Source organism: Eleutherodactylus coqui, chromosome 6, assembly GCF_035609145.1.
Source record: "Eleutherodactylus coqui strain aEleCoq1 chromosome 6, aEleCoq1.hap1, whole genome shotgun sequence".
Classification (NCBI taxonomy): domain Eukaryota; kingdom Metazoa; phylum Chordata; class Amphibia; order Anura; family Eleutherodactylidae; genus Eleutherodactylus; species Eleutherodactylus coqui.
The window spans coordinates 136,335,938-136,343,930 of record NC_089842.1 but is presented as its reverse complement, the minus strand read 5'-3'; the positions used below and the strand labels follow the sequence as shown (position 1 = coordinate 136,343,930).

The window sequence follows — 7,993 nt, the reverse complement described above, 5'->3', positions numbered from 1 at the left end:
AAAGTGTTACAAGTTATAGAGCGCATCCTGCTCAGGAGCACGTATAGGGAATGTATGCCTGCATGTAGTGTATGGCTGATAATAAGTTGCAATTACATATGCATCCACCATATAGTCAGTATTGTCTGTTATGACGCATGTAGTTGTATGCCTGGTCTGCATACATAGCACACATCTTTGCTGCTAGAGGTGTGTGATAGCCCTCGTGATTCGAGTGATTTCTAATGACCGTTATCCCTCCTGTTTACTCACCACAAGCATAAGGGATTGTGGAATTTCTGCTGTAGAGCAGAAAAATGTACATTAGTACACCAGAACTGAGAAGTCCCCAGTCATGCAGCTTTCTACTGCAGTCCTCATGGGTGGCAGGTGTGACCAGTAAACCTCAATGCAGAGGCACAGAGTAGTGAAGGGGAAAAAAAATTCAGCTGTCTCTTTAAGAGAGCTCCCTCTGACATCACATTGATGAAGAAAAAAAGGAGGAGGGAGAGGGGAATTGTGAATTCTTGGCCATTCAGAGGAGAGAGAGTGCTCCTGAAAAGCTATGTAGAGGAAAGACAATGGGGACCTCAGGATAGACCAAAGCTCCTAACTGATCTTCTCAATGCCATGGATGCTTCTTACAGCACTGCAGTATAGACCCTTACCCCTGATCTTCACTGACGCTGCTGACAAAGAAGATCCAGGGGCTCGTCTTCCTGAGACTGATGATAAAGATGATCATGAAATTCTTTTCCTTTTAATGAACACTTCCCATCTTTGTATTTTGATTGCATACAAAATGAGCATCTCCCTCCCCCTGCTCCAGACAGGTCCCCTTCAGTCTTCATTCTTGCACAAATGACTTTACAGTACCTAGACTTTGGCAAGCTGCAATATTCACTTCCCATCCCCTCCCCCCATCCGAGATACAGATCCATACCTACACCAATACATGTAGTTAGATGAATCCTCTTCTCTACACGTATCTTCTGAGAGGATGACTCAGATCTAGAGAATAATATACTTGCTACTGTAACCGACTGCAGGCGAGAGACTTGTCCTAAAAGAAAGCAAAGTCATCTGAAGATATTTTGACATAAAAGAAGAAAAATTCTATTTCTTCACCTAAAACTAGGAATGTTATTTCAAGATTTGCCATGTTCTTGAAGCAATAACTATGCAGAGGCTTAGAGAAGACTGCAGCTCATAAACCCAGTGGATAAGGTGAGCATCATGTTTATGTCCTAGTTTATAATAATATCCTTAATCTTTTCCTTTATACCCCAGTTAACTCTTTCAGCACAGTGTGCGGCGAGACTAGAACCTTGACCATGACCCTTGAGAGCTAAAATGATTGCTTGACCCGTATTCTGTTTTCTGCTGTCTTCTTATTTGACAGCTTGCTCTGCTGCATGCAAGTATGCACCTGCATAATATGGGGGGGTTTCTATGCTATGATGCTGGGGATGTCTGGGTACCAGTGTGTGATGTGTATAGACTAGCACAGTATGTGGTGATGTGTGGAGTAGAATAAATGCTGCTTAGACTAATAGATTTATTGTGGGATGGATCTCTGTATACTATGTAATTATCCATAGACATGTTTGCATTGGTTATGTCCCTTTTAATAGAACTGTTTGGCAATGTATTTTAGCCCAGGGAAGCCACAATCTTGTTTATTGTGTCTGCAGCTCTTCTGGAGCTGGATTTATGATCCTTGATACATTCTGTACACTAAGCCATCGCTGTGACTTTTTAATTTACAACCGTGGTTAAATCATCTGATGACACATAGTACAGTACATTGCATTTATCATACTACTGCTTTGCAACATCTGAACTTGTAAACCTCTGGCACCAGTGTCTATATATAAAGACTATGAGGACTGTGTACATGCATCTAGTCTGTGTATTTAAATATTCTCTTTTTTGCACTGGTATACATGTATCCCATTGCTCAGTTACTATTAAGACAAGTGCATATTGGTATAAAATAAAATGTTGTAGTATATAAAATGATTGCCCATAATGATTTGTAAGGCAATGATCCACTGTATGTTATAGTTTAAATGTTGGTGATAGGGAGGAGGGGGGGGGGGGGGAGATATATGCGGATATGCCATACTAGTGGATTCATTTTAGATGGGGAGGAGCAGATATTAAAAAAAAGTGTGGGAACTAGCAATGATATGGAATGACACATAATTACTTTTGTATTGGTTAGGAAGGAAGGAAAGGTGGAGGCTGTTGGTATGAAGATAAAAAAATATGGTACCCTCTTATCTCCACCCCAACCAAGTTAGAAAAAGGTGCAAGGGATGAATATTTGACCTGGTAGGGAAAACCTATTAAATAAACCTGAGTACCTTTATTATTCTTGATACTTCAAGGGTTAGGGGCAAGAAGTGGAAAAGGGAGGGACTGCAGCAGTGTTCGGAAAAAAAAGCTGATTCAATTCCTCTTTGGATACCAGGCTTTTGGCTGAAAGGTATGCTTTAGTGAGATATGTGATATGCAGGTAGAGGCTGGGGCTTTACTGCAGAGGATTAGAGGAAATGGTGAAGTCTTTGCTGTATGAAGGGTGAGTTAAGAACTCTGCTTTGTAGTAATCAGGACAAAGGGTCTCTCTGTTATCCTATCCTGATGCTGCTGCTACCCAGGACTGCATAGGGAAATGAGACAGCATCACTGCATCTTTCATAAGGCAATGGGAAATTTGTTCTTTGGCTTCATCTACATTAATGGATTCTCTTTTAAGAGAACTAATAATGTCCATATATTGGTTCTATGTAATATAATACCATGGCTGTACTAACATCATGTTAAGGTCACTAATTTATATAATCATTTTTTTTCAGTTTTCCCTCATGTGAATGTATATATAGATCATTTATATAACACCCCGCTCAAAAAAGATATACTGTATCAATTTGATATGTTTCTCACCATGTGGTGAGTTTGTGTCTTTTAAAATCATGTTGTCACATTCATATTGTTGTGATATTCTGTTACACAGCTTTTCATCTACATCAATAAATATGCTTAGTAAACAGAAAAGGTGCTTGGATCCTCTGCCAAACCATTCACATGCAGTCATGTGCCTCCAATTGTTTGCAGTGCTCACATGATAATAGTCATTTGATCTCCACCACTTTGTTGCAAAGTTACTGAACAAAAGTTGATATTTTATTATGTAGTATGGAGTCTACTGCTCTTAGTACAAAACAATAACTATAGTTGTCCTTCATCGTCCTTCTCTTTCCAATACTAAGGATTTAATACCTGTTCTACTCTGAAGAAATCCATAAAATGCAGTGCATTTTGGGGGTGAATTGAGGACAAATATGGAAACCACCGCAATGTAGGTTAAATGGTGGAAATGGTTCTATAGATACTCATTTTTGATTATGGGAGAATGCAAAAGTTTATATAGGAGTTTGAAGGAATAAAACTATATTTAATGGAAAGTTATACAAAATTAACTCTTTAATCAATACTTCCAGCATGACTCATGGGATTTCATAACCCCATGTTTTAGTAAGATCACAATGGATTCCAGTTCCATATTATTTTGAAAGTCATCTTTTTCATATTTTTTTGCAACTAGTGTTGTGGCTTCCATGTATAAGTGAGCCATGACAGATATGCTGGATACATTTTCAAACAGTTGACCTATATTGGGGTCCTTTAGGTTTTCATTGGGGATCCAGTATTTTTGATTACAAGAATATTACTGAAGCTGGTGCAATTTTTGCCATGAAAACCTTAGTGGAAACCAATGACATGAATGTGAAGAAAGCCTTAGTTGGGTACTAAAGGACAAATATCTGAAAACAAGTACCGTATATACTCGAGTATTAGCCAACCCAAGTATAAGCCGAGTCAATACGTTTTACCCAAAAAACTGGTAAAACTTGGTGACTTGAGTATAAGCCTAGCTATACACGAGTATATACTAGGTAAAGAAAAAATGCAATACTCACCTCCCAACTGGCGTCTGTGTCCCCGGGGCAATGGCTCCCCGGCGGTGCGGCAAGCTGCTTGAGAATTCTCCCCGCTGTCATCTCCCTGCTCGGCTTTGAATTCCCTCGCCATCAGCGCTGTGTAAATAAGCCCTGTGATTGGATCGAGTGCCAGCCAATCACAGCCAGCGCGCGATAAACCAATCACAGCCATTCAGTATAGTCATCCACTGAATGGCTGTGAATGATCGAGCACTGGCTGTGATTGGCTGGCACTTGATCCAATCACCGAGTTTACCTACACAGCACTGATGGCGGGGGAGTTCAAAGCTGAGCAGGGAGATGATAGCGGGGGGAAATCTCAAGCAGCTTGCCGCACCATCGGGGAAACCATCGCGCCAGGGACACAGACGCCGTCTGGGAGGTGAGTATTGCGGGTTTTTTATTGTTTTTTTTTACCTTACTGGAGTGTAAGTCGAGGGGGGCTTTTTCAGCATAAAAAAATGTGCTGAAAAGCTAGGCTTATACTCTACTATATATGGTAAAGATATTTGGGTAAAATCATTAATGGCTAGGTCCCTTAACCGTTTACCTTCTGAGTAAAATGCATGGAAGTCAATGAGTTACTCGGTTCATACAGTTTCAGATAAACAGTTTTTATGTATAGTTCTGTCCGCCATGTTACCTGTTCTATTTCACTAATGAAAAATGTACATGTTTGTTTTTTCCACTATTATATAATATTCAAGAACAATTATTTAGCCTAATGATACATTTACAAAGTAGGTTTGTTCTCATGATCCAATCGAAAGTGAATAATTGCGACAAAAAATCTGTGAGCAATTAGAAAAGGTCCCATTATGTATTTAGTCTGGATTAAGAAATCAAAGTAACCCTGGAAAAAAAATTACAAAGTGGCCCAACATTGTAGGCGGCCCAAACTGACAGCAAGTGGAGTGCATACATGTAGGCAGGGGTCAGCAAATCATCAGGTGGTGTGAGGGGAGAAGCTAATGCAGCATGCGTAGCTCACCACAGTAAATTACCTATGAAGCACAGAACATGTTAGAACTGGAAGTATATATTAGGGTGTCGTCTATATCTAATCCATTCTTTCTCCATGACATAAATGAACATCATACAATGGCTTATCTTTACAGACATTTATGTCATGTGTCCTGCGCCCGCATGATGCCTGTGCTGACTGACAGCCGAGCTCTCGCTGTAATGGCAAGGATCAGAAAGACTCTGATCCCCGTCATGTAACTTCCTAGATGCCACAATCAATAACGACTATGGTATCTAGGTGATTAGACAGAGGCAGGGAGCTCCCTCTGCCCCCATCAGCCTCCAGAAATGCAGTTGCAGGATGCCAATGGGTAACCAAGGCAGCCAGAGGCCTAGGAAAGACCCCTAGGCATAGCTGTATGCGTAATAGGTTGTGCTGAAGGATCGGCCTAATAGATGTATTTGCAGTTTTAGATGCACATGGAATAATTCTTTGCTATAATAAGTAAAACAAATATCACACTGTAGATGTAAATATATAACAGAATGAATGTTACTAAAGTTTCTTAAAAAAATGTTTACACAGTTAAAAAAAAAATATTTAGTAGAAGTGAAAGAAAAATAAACCACACATACAATATCACTGTAATCATCATGGCCCATATAATTACCTCCATGCTATCACTGCACAAAACCCACTATAGCAAGACCAACATTACCAAAAATAACACTATGTAAGGGCCAAATCATACCGTCACACTATGATCACATTAAAACTAAATAGTGATTAATACCAACCTACTGTCACTGAATAAAGGCCACTACAAAAAATCAATATTACCAATAATAACACTATGTAAGGTTCAAATAACACCCCAAGATTTTGACCACATACCACCACAGTGTTGTTAAAACAAATGCTACACAAAGACCAATATTAACCCCCCCCCCCCACACACACACACACACATAGTGACCATATAGCTGTATATATTAGATCTATACAGGCACTTTGCAGACTGTATAAATGACTACAGTACCATTATATCCACAGATCACAGGATACGTCTCCTTTGTGTAAAGTTGTTCACTTTCCCTTTTAACTTCATCAGGCCCAGACCATCATGATGACTTCTCCTGGTCACAGCTTGTCTTTGCAGAATTAGAAACAGACATCTTTGAAATTTTCCAGACTTTTATATAATCTCCTCAACTATAGTGCCTCAGATAGTAGTAATGCCACTTCAGGTAATCCACACAATAATACGGTAGTATCCCCCTTTTTATGCTCCCTGTAGGCCCACAAAGTAAGTGCCACGTTTTATGTCCAACACACAGTAAAAGTGCTGCCACTCAATAATAATGATGCTCTTACGCCCTCACTCAGTAATAATAATGCCTTTCATAGGCCCCTACCCAGTAATGATGTCCTTCACAGGCCCCCACTCAGTAATAATTCTGTCCAATGTAAGCCATAATTCACTAAATAGGTGCTAAAAAGCACCCACTCAGTAATAATGTCCCTCACATACCCTCACTCAGTAAAACAAATGCCTCATATAGGCCCCATTCAGTAATAATGCTCCTACAGGTTCCCATTCAGTAAAAATCCCCATATGGGCACCAGTCAGTTATAATGCTCCACATAGGCCCCCCTCAGTAGCAATGGCTCCCCAAGGCCCCAGCCCCTGTGCTCACTAGCATTGCCTATGAAACTTCCAACCCTCACTTCCCTTTAGATATAGTAAAAAAAAAAAACCTTATACTCACCTGTGCTAGCATGTCGCTCCTCCTGCTCCCAGCCTCTGCAGTTTGCTTCTGGTAAGTCTACCCGCTGACTTCTGAGTAGAGCAATCAAGTAATCATGTGTGAGTGTCATATGCTCGATCTACCCAGAACTCACTAGGTGAGCTGTACGGCCATGGTCTGCAGAGGCCGGGAGCTGGAGGAATGGCACACCATCAAGGGTGAGTTTATGTTTTTTTGTTTTTACATTTCACCCAAAAACTTCCTCCTCTCCACCAGCCCCAGAATCCGACTGGCCCCTCAGGAATTTTACTGGTGGGTTGAATGGTCAGTCCACTCCTGATTTTAGTGTATTTTGAGCTTTATTTTGCTACAATGTGAACTGCCCTCCAATAATTGCATTGGATAATTTCACTGTATGTTCATACATACCTAGATAATACATTTTTGCTATGTAAGCCTGGTTTAACATTATGTTATGTGAAACAGTGCTTTTCCCATCCTCGGTTCTATACCGCATGCAGAAATGATGACTTGGGTATGCTAATAGATCATAGACTGAACATGAGCCAACAATGTGATGCAGCAGCCAAAAGGCAAACACAATTCTGGGATGCATTAAGAAAAGCATTGAGTCTAGATCACGTGAGGTAATTATCCCCTTCAACTCCTCCTTAGTCAGACCTCATCTGAAATGCTGTGTCCACTTTAAAAAAGACATAGACAAACGGGAGCAAGTTCAGAGAAGAGTTACCAAGATGGTGAGCAGTCTGCGAATCATGTCCTATGAAGAACGGTTAAAGGATCAGGGAATGTTTAGCTTGCAAAAAAAAGGCTGAGAGAAGACTTAAAAGCTGTCTACAAACATCTGAAGGGTTATCACAGTGCAGAGGGATCAGCCATATTCTCATTTGCAAAAGGAAAGACTAGAAGCGATGGGATGAAATTGAAAGGGAGGAGACACAAATTAGATATTAAAAAAAACTTTCTGACTGTGAGGGTGATCAATACGTGGAACAGGTTACCATGGGAGGTGGTGAGTTCTCCTTCAATGGAAGTGTTCAAACAAAGGCTGGAAAAATATCTCTCTGGGATAATTTTTTGAATCCTGCATTGAGCAGGGGGTTGGACCCAATGACCCTGGAGGTCCCTTCCAACTCTATCATTCTATTATTCTATGACCTGAATGGCACCATAGAGGAGAATATGTGAGATGGAGAGCTTTTTGGTCGCTGTCTCAAATAGTTTCCGTCCAAGTCAGTCTTTTACATTTAGACGGAAAAGTGATGTGCTAA

At 40.4% G+C, this 7,993-nt stretch overlaps 1 protein-coding gene across 1 annotated transcript in view; it reads left to right on the top strand.

Moving 5' to 3' along the window:
- The first annotated feature begins 1,195 nt into the window (after positions 1-1,195).
- The window catches only part of CACNG7 (calcium voltage-gated channel auxiliary subunit gamma 7), a 105,164-nt gene continuing 98,366 nt past the window's right edge, over positions 1,196-7,993 (top strand). Inside the window, exon 1 of the mRNA XM_066605768.1 lies at positions 1,196-1,206. The gene's annotated coding sequence lies outside the window, so the exon portion shown is untranslated. The remainder of the gene's footprint in view (positions 1,207-7,993) is intronic.